Raw genomic sequence first — 9,430 nt, 5'->3', positions numbered from 1 at the left:
GAATGTATTACAAGTGATATCATTGCTGACATCAGATGGATCTTGGCTGAAAGCAGAGAATTCCAGAAATTTGTTTGTTTACCTGTGCTTTATTGACTACACAAAGGCTTTTGAGTGCATAGATTATGACAAGTTATGGGTGACATTGCAGAGAATTAATATTCCAGAATACCTAATTATAAGGAACCTGTACCTAGACCAAGAGCAGTTTTTGAACAAAACAAGGGGACACTGAATGATTTAAAATCTGAAAAGGTGTGTGCCAGGGTTGTGTACTTTCACCATACTTATTCAATATGTATGCTTAGCACATAATTCGAGAAGCTGTATTATATGAAGAAGATCATGACATCAGGTTTGGGGGAAGACTCATTAACGACCTGTAATATGCAGATGATACAACCTTGCTTGCTGAAAATGAAGAGGACTTACAATACTTACTGATGAAAATCAAAGTCCATAGCCTTTGGTATGTGTTGCATCTCAATGTAAAGAAAACAGAAATCTTCACACCATGACCAATAAACTACTTCAAGATCAATGGAGAAAAGAATGAAGTTGTAAAAATCTTCATTTTGCTTAGCTCCATCAACACTCATAGAAGCAACAATCAAGAAATCAAACATTGTGTTGCATTAGGCATATCTGCTGCACATTATAAAACCTCTTTAAAGTGTTCAAGAGCAAAGATGTCAGTTTGAGGACTAAGGTGCGCCTGATTCAAACCATGGTATTTTCAATAGCCTCATATGCATGTGAAAGTTGCACAGTAAATAAGGAAGATTGTAGAAGAATTGATACATTTAAGTTATGATGTTGGAGAAGAATTAAAAGTACCACAGACTGCCAAAAGAACAAACACATTTTCATTGGAAGGAGTACAGCCATCACATCAGCCTGGAGATGAAAGAGAAAAGAGGAAGGGCTGGTTGCTCCGAAGTGTGGTGAGACCAGGGGACTCCTAAGTCCATGGACAAGGACATAGCCACAGAGGGCTAGAGCTGAAAGTGAAGTGTCCAGCTGATGTAATGTGAGGGGAGACACACAAGAATGCCCAAAATTGCAGATAGTGCCCATTTGACCTAGCTTTGATGGCTTGACGATCAGACCTCAACTAGAGGGAGATAAAGAAATTTGATAAAGGAAATAAGTGTTAATTGCTACAATTTGATGTACTTGACCTATACTTATGGATATAGCAGCTCAAAATATCTACTGAGAGGGAAGGCATCTTCACATCAAGGATCAAACCTATCCCCTCTGTACACAGGGTTGTTAGGGACAGGCAGCTTAGACACTGGCTACCTAAAATGGCATGAGGGTGGGGGTGGGGTTATAAAGGCACAAAGTGGCTGGCTGACTTACAAGTTTTCAAGAGGAGGCTTAGTTTCAGGATGTGCAGGGGAAGGTAGAATCCCCACTGAATAGTTTTCATTTTGTCTAGATGGGTCTGGTGAAAGGAGGTGAGGATAAGATACTTATGATTCAATAGTGAGTAATTGTGATCTTGACTAATTGTGATGGTCACAACTGTAAAGGTAGAAGTTTTGTAACATAAAGGGGGTAGTAATTAATCTTACAATCCAGGAACAGAGTACCCTAGGACCATCAAGGGAGAAGAGCATGAACAGAATGTGGGACCCTATCCAAAGAATCAGCAACACCAGAGATGGAGGCAGAGAAGATAACATGGAGAGAGAGATCAGCTGAGGACTCTAGACTCATGGAAAGAGAAAGGCTGTGTACTGGTGGCCAGAAGGCAGGCTTGCAAAATGTACCCTTTAGTTGTTTAAATGATTATATATTCCTGAGTGTTTTTGTGTACATCAACAAACAAACAACAACAACAACAACAAAGAAAAAACAGAGGGAATAGAAGCAAATACTGTTCAATGGTGATGCATGGAGGTGATTGTAATAATTGCAATGAAATGAAATGAAATATGATAGGATGAGTGCAAAACCGATGTTCTCCCATGTAAATCATCACACAATTCACAATAAAAGCTTTACAAAACAAAACAAAACAAAAGAAGAAGAAGAAGTACAGCCAGAATGCTCCTTACAAAGCAGGGTGGCCAAACTTTGTCTCTCATACTTCAGACATAGTATTGGAGGGACCAGTCCCTGAAGAAGGACATCATGCTTGGTAAAGTGGAGGGTCAGCAAAAAAGAGGAAGACTACCAATGAGATGGATTGGCACAGTGGCAGCAGCAATGGGCTCAAGCTTAACAACAATTGTGAGATTGGTGAAGGATTGGGCAGAGCATTTCATTAGACTTGACAGCAACTAACAACAAAAAGTTGAACTGGAAAAATTTGTGTAATAGATATATCTATGACAACAACAACAAAAAAAGATAGAGTGGCTGCTGAGTCTGCTAATGTGCAACCAAACACCTCATGGGACTGTGTTCTTGGTTTAGAGGTTTAGGGTAATGGTTTCATGGGAATCCAGTTCATTGGTTTAATACTGTGTTGAATGCTTCAGTTCTACCTTCTAGTTCTTTGTGTAGTGTCTGAGGTGTTAGAAGCTGGCAAGTGGCCATCCAAGACAAAACAATTGCCTGGAGCAGCAGAAGCAGAGAGTCAGAAACAGGAGTAGGAAATGGAATTTGTGGCTGTTTGCCTGTACTAAGAACTGCCTCCTTTGCCATGAGACCAGAAAGACTGGATGGTGCCTGGTTAATATTACTGAGCATTTTGATCAAAGATTCCATAGAAGAATCCTGATCAAAAGGGGGAAGTATAGAATAGAATTTCAAATCATGGACTTCAGGATTTCTGGAGTCATGGAGGCTGGAGAAACCCCTTGAAACTGTTGCCCTGAAATAATCTATAAAAATTTGCACCAACTATTACTCCCTGAAGTCTTCTTAAACCCAAGCATTAGCTTAGCTGAACTAGTAAAGAATGTCTACCTTGAGCATTGTGTTCTTTTAAGAACTATGGATAGGGTATCAAGTGGATAACAGTAACTTGATAGATTAGATTAGAACCTTAGAGGACAATGAGTTTATGTTAAGGGGGGGGGGGGGGGGGAGGCTCAGAATAGAAGGGTGAGGATGGTTGCACAACTTGAGGAATGTAATCAATGTCACTGAATAGTCCATGTAGAAACTGTTGAAATGGTGTATGTTTTGGTATGTATATTCTCAACAACAACAATAATGAAATAAGTTATAAAAAAAAGAATGTAGACCGAAAGTGTGGCTTTTTCTTATATGTTTAGCACTTACAGCTAGTTCTCCCGGAGAGATTGGTTCCTAACAGATTTAAAGATGGTGTCTGGTCTGGAATGGCTTTGTAGTCTCAATCTAGATTCTTAGGTTTTCAGACAACTGTCTAAATCATTAGTTGGTTGAGGGGCCGGTATTGAGGCTTTTGGATCCCAGAGAAGGTTCCTCCACGTTGGGCGCCTAAGTCTCTTTCCCAGGAACATGGTGAACTCGAAGCTGCTGATGTCTGAGCTAAACAAAGAAGAGACCATGGTCCCTGAAATGGCGCAGTTCAAGGAGCTCCTCCTGCAGGCTTCCAAGGAGCTCCAGCAAGCCCAGACAACCAGACCAGAGTCTACATAGATTCAGCCTCAGTCAGGCTTCTGCATAAAGACCAACTCACTGGAAGGGAAGATTTTCATCAACATTTGCCACTCACCCTCCATCCCTCCCCCGGCTGATGTGACTGAGGATGAACTGCTGCAAATGCTGGAGGAGGACCAAGCTGGGTTCCGCATCCCCATGAGCCTGAGGGAACCTCATGCCGAACTGGATGCAAAAGGCCAAGGCTGTACTGCCTACGATGTAGCTATCAACATCGACTTCTACAGGAGAATGCACAACAGTGATTTCTTGAGGGAGCTTGTGGCCACCATTGCCAGATCGGGCCTGGAGGACAAATACAGCCTGCAGCTGAATCCAGAATGGTGTATACTGAAGAATCGGCCTTTCCTGGGCTCTATTTGCCAGCAGAACATCCGCTCCTGGCAATGTCCTCGGATCCAAGAGCTGGAGAATCTGCCTATGCAGAGCTACAGGGCAACTGAGACAGGTCCGGAGAAGCCTCCCGTGAGCCTCTGGCTGGAAGCCCCTGACCTCCTCTTGGCAGAAATTGACCTTCCTAAGCTGGATGGAGCTGTGGGTCTGTCGCTGGAGCTTGGGGAGAACCGCCTGGTGATAAAGGGGCCCCAGCAGTTGTACCGCCTGGATGCCTGCATCCCCCTTCGGATCAACACTGAGGAGAGCAAGGCAGCCCTCCACCGGAAAAGGAAGAAGTTGATGGTGGCGATGCCCCTCTTGTCGGTGCTGTCGTGATCTCAGTGTCTCCCTGTGCCTGTAAGAGTGGACTGGTAGTTTCCAAAAGAAACATCCTTGATCTCATTGTCTCCTTGCTCCTGTAAGAGAGACTAGTATCTTCCAAAAGAAACTGAAATAAAAGATATTTGCCTTAAAAAAAAAAAGAATGTACCAGTGCAGCATCAACAATGATTGCAGAGTTGAATGAGATGTGAAGACTGTAATGACCCTAGAGGTTCAAGGCACAACCACATTCATTTCATATGAGCCTAGAATCCACTGTTGTCTTGTTTGTGGTTTAAAAAAAACACTGATACTAATGTCACTTTACTCTTGAATAGGCACTTTCATATATCTCAGTTAGCTCCAGTCTACCATCCGCTCTGCATGAGAAAGATGAGGTTTTCTGCTCCCAAAAAAGTTTGCTGCCTCAGAAACCCTAAACAGAGTGGCTTTGAGTCAGGAGCAACCACCACCACCCCTACTTTTAAAACAATTGTCATAAACAATGGTGTGGTGCTGTTGGATAAGCATCAGACTGCTAACTGTAAGGTGGGTGGTACAAACCTATCAGCCACCCCTAGGAAACCATATACAGGGTTATAACAGCAACATTATATATATATATATACCCGGTGTGGCACTATGTGATCACTCACTGGACTGCAAAGATAAGGTCGGCAGTTTGAGTTCACCAGTTGTCCCTCGGAAATCCTATACTGGTTTGCTATGGGTCAGAACAGACTTGATGACATTTAACGACAACAACATATATATATATATATTCGTCCTTCAAAAAGTTTGTATAAAAATTCCATTATGTTTTCATTCCATTTTTCCATGAGTGTGTGTGTGTGTGTGTGTGTGTGTGTACAGACTTGCCTGCTCTTAGGCCAGTGGTTTGTTAGGTCAGTTAACTCACTGTTCCATGGGAGAAAGATAAGGCAGTCTTCTTACATAAATATTGTTGTTGTTGTTAGGTGCCATCAAGTCGGTACCGACTCATAGCGACCTTATGCACAGCAGAATGAAACACTGCCCGATCCTGGGCCAACCTCACTACTGTTGTCACGCTTGAGTCCATCGATGCTGCCACTTGGCCAATCCATCTCTTTGGGGGTCTTCCTCTTTTACTCTGACCCTCCACCCTACCAAACATGATATCCTTCTCCAGTGACTGGTCCCTCCTGACAATCTGTCTGAAGTATGAGCGACATAATATTATGCATAAATATTATAGCCGTGACAATGGGGCAGTTCTACTCTGACATACAGGGTTGCTGTGGGTTAGAATCTGTTCAATGGTAATGGGTTTTGTTATTTTTGTTAAGTGCTGTTGAATTGGTTCCAACTCATAGAGACCCTGTATAGGGTTTCTAAGGAACAGCTAGTGGGTTTGAACTGCCTAACTTGCCATTAGCAGTCCAATGCTTATCCTACAATGTCACACCAAGACCACATACATATGTATACACATACATACATACTCGTATAATAAAACTGCCATTCCAACTTTTTTTATATGTACAACGTGGTGACTTTACTTACATTCACCATGATATAGAATTATAACTATTATCCCTCTCCAATTTATTTTCGTTATCCTAAACAGAAAATCAGTGCCCCATAAACAATAACTCTCCCTTTCTGTTCCTGCCCACCCTTTGAAACCACTAATAAACTGATCTGTATGCATTTGCCTATTTTAGATATTTCATATAAATGAGAACACACAAAATTTGTCTTTTTTTGTGACTGACATTTCATTTGGCATAGTGTTTGCAAGGTTCATCCATGTCATAGTATTTATTAGACCTTCATTTCTCTTTATGACGGAATACTATGCATTACATGTATGTATCACATTTTGTTTATTCAATCATTTATTGTCAGACACTTGGGTTGTTTTCACCTTTTCGCTATCGTGACTAATGCTGCTCTAAGCATTCATCTGTTTGCTTTTCTGCTTTGGAATCTTTTGGATATATACCTAGGAGTAGAATTGCTTCATCATATGGTAACTTTCCCCAGTACTTTTATTTCCTTTTTTACAAATGAAGAAATAAGCTCATTGTCACTGTGGTGGAACTGAAATTGGAACACAACTCTGACTCCACAAGGTACTTACTCTGTATACTTGAATCATAGCATGTGTAGAGTGCCACTGTAGTTACAAATATGTTCTCTGTCTTCTTAATTATTTACTGCAGCTATAACAGAAATACCACAAGTGGATGGTTTGACAAATAGAAATTTATTCTTTCACAGTCGAGTAGGATAGAAGTCCAAATTCAGGAGGTCAGCTCCAGGGGAAGGCTTTCTTTCTTTGTTGGCTATGGCGAAAGTCCTTATCATCAATCTTCCCCTGGGTCTAGGAGTTTCCCAGCACAGAAACTTGGCCTAAAGGACATACTGCTGCAGCCCTGGCTCTTCTTCCTTGGTGGTAGTAGGTCCCTATCTCCCTGCTTGCGTCTCTCTCTTTTTATCTCTTGTAAGATAAAAGGTGTTGCAGATCACACCCCAGAAAACTCCCCTTATGTCAGATCAGAACTATGACTGGATTGAGTGTATTGCATTCCACCCTGATCCCCTTACATCTGTCAGGTCTGGTCACATCAGAGTGCATCATGGGGATGATCACATAACTACATAACTGCCACATTACATCATTTTATAGCTTCCATACCACTGAGAATGATGGCCCAGCCAAGTTGATACATATTTGGGGGGGGGGGGCGGGGGGGGGAGGAGGAACCCTCCAAGACTGGTGACAGGGCACTGGGAGGTCTCTTAAAATAAAGGACAGTCAAAAGAACTGAGGTTATTAGCTGGGGGGGGGGGCGGGGAGGGGGAGGAGGAACACAATTCAATCCATGACACCAACCTTCCCTGCCTCTCTGCTTTTGCGCTGATTTCTTTGCTCTCTGTCTTTTTCTGCTCTTCTCAACACAATGACTTTTTTTTCATTCATCAAAACAGATGAAGCTTCAAGCAGCTTCCTCACTCCCTTGGGTTGATGACTCCTCTTCCTATCACACTACTTACTGTGCTATTTGTTGTTTGTGTGTCAGTCTTCCCTCCTAAACACAGCTCCTCTCTCCACCTTGGAGAGAAGTGTTCTCCTACAGGAGTAGTTTGGAAGTTCCTTTGCAGGTTGAGCACAGTGAGATGTTCTGTGTGGTGAGGTCGATGTGGAGGAAGGATGGAGTAGATGGGAGAGATAGAAGGTTGTTTGAGGATGGTTGCCAAGAACTTTGCTTGTCATGTAGAGACTGGACTGGACCCTCTGGTCGGTGGAGGGACTTATGATGGTTAGATCTGTATGAATAAAGTAGTGTGTGAGGTAAGACAAAACCAAATCATAAGGGCCTAGACTAAGGCAGAGGCAGCTAGGAGGACATAAAAGGATGGATCTGAATTTCAGAGAAAAATAGGACTTTTGGAAAATAAAATTTTCTACTACAGTATATCTTATGCTATTCAATTTGTCCCTTAGGAACTACACAAGCCAACAAAGGTGGGAGATGTGTGCGTGTTAGGGGTACGACATAATGTTAGCGTAGGCAGGTGTTGCAGGCTATCTGCCTGGGTTCAAATTCTCATATACTACATGGCATTCAACTTATCTGACGTTTTTATTCCTCGGTTATTTCCAACTTAAAAGTGAATCTATAGATGACACAATTGGCTAAGCACTTGACTACTAGCTGAAAAGTTGTGGTTCCAAGCTCCCCCAAAAATCTCTCAGAAGACAGGTTTGGCAGTCTGTTTCAGGAAAGTAACATCATGAAAACATTATCACAAGAATAATTTATTTTAGAAGGATCAGCACAAAACTGGTCCCTATGAGGTGGAGGTTAAGGATACCCACATGTCCAACTGTTCCAAGATGCTATACCACTCCATAATCCTGATATCAACCACTAGTCCGCCCCTCAGTATTCTCCCTCATGCTCACAATTCACTGTAATGTCTCACAAAATGCACAAACTGTCAGAGAAATGGCTCATACATCTCTGACGACTGGTAAATCCCAAATCGATAGCTCAGACTATAGGATTCTCCTCACTCATGCCAAATTGTACTGTTGACTCACAAGGGCTACAAAAGTTGGTGAATCAGGTCAGACTATAGGCCAACTCAAATTCCAAGAAATGGAAATCAGATGAGGGCAAGTCAGAAGCAGGATTCAGAGCAAGAGAGCAAACTGTACCAAAGTTGTTCCATGTAGCTACAGAGCCAAAAGCAAAAGAAGGAGTCTGCTAGGACTCATATCACCAAGACGATTTCTGGAGTCCTGCACTAGGATCTTTTAGGGCAGTACTTGGCATCTGTTTGTCAGGATGACTCAACATTAGTCTGTGTATCCTTGGTCAGAAAGGAAGGTCACAAAGATGGCACCTTGCTCATGCCCAGGACATTGATGGAGACATATCCCCAGCCTAGTGACGTCAAAAAAGTCTGTTCCCTTGTTGCCAGCTTCTTACACACATTGTATGGGCCAGGTCTGGTCTTAGCTCAGTGACCCCAGCTTCCTGGTTTCCCAACTAAGAAGGCAGCTGGCGGTTTGCCAGGGGAACAGCCTAAAACACAAAGTTAATTCTTGTTTTAACACAGACATCAAAGATGACCACTAGTTTGCAGACCACAAACCCAAAGGGAGGTGACTTGAGTCACACTTTCTAGAAGATGGAGACTCAAAATACATTCCAACTTAATTCTACTTCATTAACATAACAAACAACTCACTCCAAAATGGGACCATAACTGCAATCATGTTGTTGTTGTTAGGTGCCGTTGAGTGGGTTCTGAAATATAGCAATCCTATTCATAACTCGACAGCACTTAACAACAACAACAACAATGCATAACAGAATAACATACTGCCCAGTCCTAAATCATGCTCAGAATTGTTATGTTTGAACCCATTGTTTCTGCTACCATGATAATTTATTTTGCTAGGGGTTTTCCTCTTTTTTTCTGACCCTGCACTTTACCAAGCAGGATGTCCTTCTCCAGGGATTGGTCTCTCCTGACAACATGTCCAAAATGTAGTCTCACCATCCTGACTTCTAAGGAGTATTCTGGATGTAATTCTTCAAAAGGCAGATTTGCTTATTCTTCTGGTACTTGG

The 9,430-nt window shown here is 42.2% G+C and overlaps 1 pseudogene; it reads left to right on the top strand.

Moving 5' to 3' along the window:
• Positions 1 to 3,441: 3,441 nt before the first annotated feature.
• On the top strand, positions 3,442 to 4,314 carry LOC102838263 (annotated as a pseudogene).
• The last annotated feature ends 5,116 nt before the right edge of the window (positions 4,315 to 9,430 follow it).

This window comes from Chrysochloris asiatica, unplaced genomic scaffold (genome assembly GCF_000296735.1).
Source record: "Chrysochloris asiatica unplaced genomic scaffold, ChrAsi1.0 scaffold00142, whole genome shotgun sequence".
Lineage (NCBI taxonomy): Eukaryota > Metazoa > Chordata > Mammalia > Afrosoricida > Chrysochloridae > Chrysochloris > Chrysochloris asiatica.
This window is presented reverse-complemented; position numbering and strand designations above follow the sequence as displayed.